Here is a 2,063-nt window from a genome sequence, read left to right on the forward strand (position 1 = left end):
AGCTGTTTGCAGACAAAGTTCCAAAGACAGCAGGAAACTTGCACGCTCTGAGCACTGGGGAGAAAGGATTTGGTTATAAAGATCCCTGCTTCCACACAATCATCCAGGGGTTGACGTGCCAGGGTGGCGACTTCACACGCCATAATGGCACTGGTGGCAAGTCCATCTATGGAGATAATCTAGGGTGATAAGAACGTCACCCTGAAGCATACAGGCCCTGGCATCCTGTCCATGGCAAATGCTGGACCCAACGCTAATGTTTCTCAGTTTTTTATGTGCACCACAAAGACTGAATGGTTGGATGAGTCTTTGGGGAGGCGAAAGAAGGCACGGATGTTGTGGAAGCCATGGAACATTTTGGGCCCAGGAATGGCAAGACGAGCAAGAAGATCACCCTTGCTGACTGTGGACAACTCTAATACATCTTATCTGTATTTCATGTTTTATCTTAAGCACCAGACCATTCCTTGTATAGCTTGGAAATCACCTTTCTATTCCCTATGTGTTTGCAGTATCGGCTAATCTTTGGGCTCTCATTCCAGCTTTTCTGCATTTCCTTCTTCCCTACTTCCCCTCTCAGTCCGGCTGGAGAGCAGAGTTGAGTTTATGATTATGAAATGAAAGCGAAACAATTAAAGAAAAGGAAGAAGGAGGATCAGTACTTAGAAGAATATGACCTTTGTGATAGAAACTATCCTGGAGGTCCTATGACAGAAATTTGCAAGACTAATAACATTTTTAAAAACAGTTTTATTAGCACTTCGTCCATATGTCATACAATTCAATACTTCAGTCATATCAGGAAGAGTTATACAATTGTCATCTTCAGTTCTAGAATACTTTCTTCTCCCTCATACTCGTTACTCATGTAATTTTTGTTCTAATTGTGGCAAAAATAAACACAACAAAATGTCCTCCAATTCCACAACTTCTACCTGTATAATTCAGTGCCATTGATTATCCTCTTCATGTTATACAACCGTTATTGATATCCTTTTCCAAATTATTCTACCACCACTAATATAAACTCAATGCCCCCCCTAAGCAGCAACTCTTTTCCCTTGACGCATAGCAACCATTGACCAAGTTTGGTTTCTTTTATTTCTTCCTTTTTTTAAAGTAGTTTTCTTGATATAGTATTCAATATCATACACTTTCATGGTTAAATCGCTTTTAAAATGAGTTGTATATACACGATCACAATCAGTTCTAGTGCTTCCTTCCCCCTCCCACATTCGTTATTTGCTCCCCAAATCCTTTCCCATTCCCCACCTCCCACCCCTCCTCCACATTCCCAATGAACCTTTGCATCAGTTATTTTATCTGTGCAGCTACTCCTTCTGTGCTTTACCAACTGGGAAACCCAACAGAAACAAAAATAAACAAAATAAAATAAAACAGCAAGCAGAAAATAATAATATAAAAGATTAAGACACAAATAAAGAGCAAGAAAGAAAAGTCCAGCATCAATATCTAAAAAGCCAGAGAAGAAATTTCTGTCCTGGAACAAGGACTTGAATCAAGAACAAATTCAGGTTGGGCCAAAAGGGAGGTCAACTGAGTACCAAATTATACCATGTTTGATCCACCATAATCAAGTTTACACGAACCTCTGTCTAGTAGTGAAGCTGTTCAAGTCTCTTGCCTGTGGCTCAAGTTGACCTGGCAGATGTTTAACCCGACTAGATACTTTGCAAATGGATTTTGGTATCCCACTGTCCTCCATAGCCTTCTACAAATTAGGTGTTCACAATTCAGACTCTGATACTTTTCCCTTTATTTGGATTTTATTTATTCCCTTTATTTGGATTTTAAAATTTAAAAATATTTATTTTATATTTGGATTTTATTATTGTCATCTTTGGATCACACAGGCTGGTGTGCTTCCATCTTGACCTCATTGACTCCTGACTTAGGCTGCGAAGGCTAACATTTTCAGTGAAAATAGCTTTTACAACAGTATGAATGGCTACCATCCGTGAGGATCTCATCCGATGGAATACACAGAAGTCAAGGTCTCTGTGGAGAGAGACCCTGGAGAAGCTCAATAGCATTAGATTAAA

General features: G+C 39.5%; 1 pseudogene; it reads left to right on the forward strand.

Moving 5' to 3' along the window:
- LOC101650350 overlaps positions 1-419 on the forward strand; it is a 6,650-nt pseudogene extending 6,231 nt beyond the window's left edge.
- Positions 420-2,063: the final 1,644 nt, after the last annotated feature.

Source organism: Echinops telfairi, unplaced genomic scaffold, assembly GCF_000313985.2.
Source record: "Echinops telfairi isolate 266 unplaced genomic scaffold, ASM31398v2 ScPeMD7_5;HRSCAF=22, whole genome shotgun sequence".
NCBI classification, from domain to species: domain Eukaryota; kingdom Metazoa; phylum Chordata; class Mammalia; order Afrosoricida; family Tenrecidae; genus Echinops; species Echinops telfairi.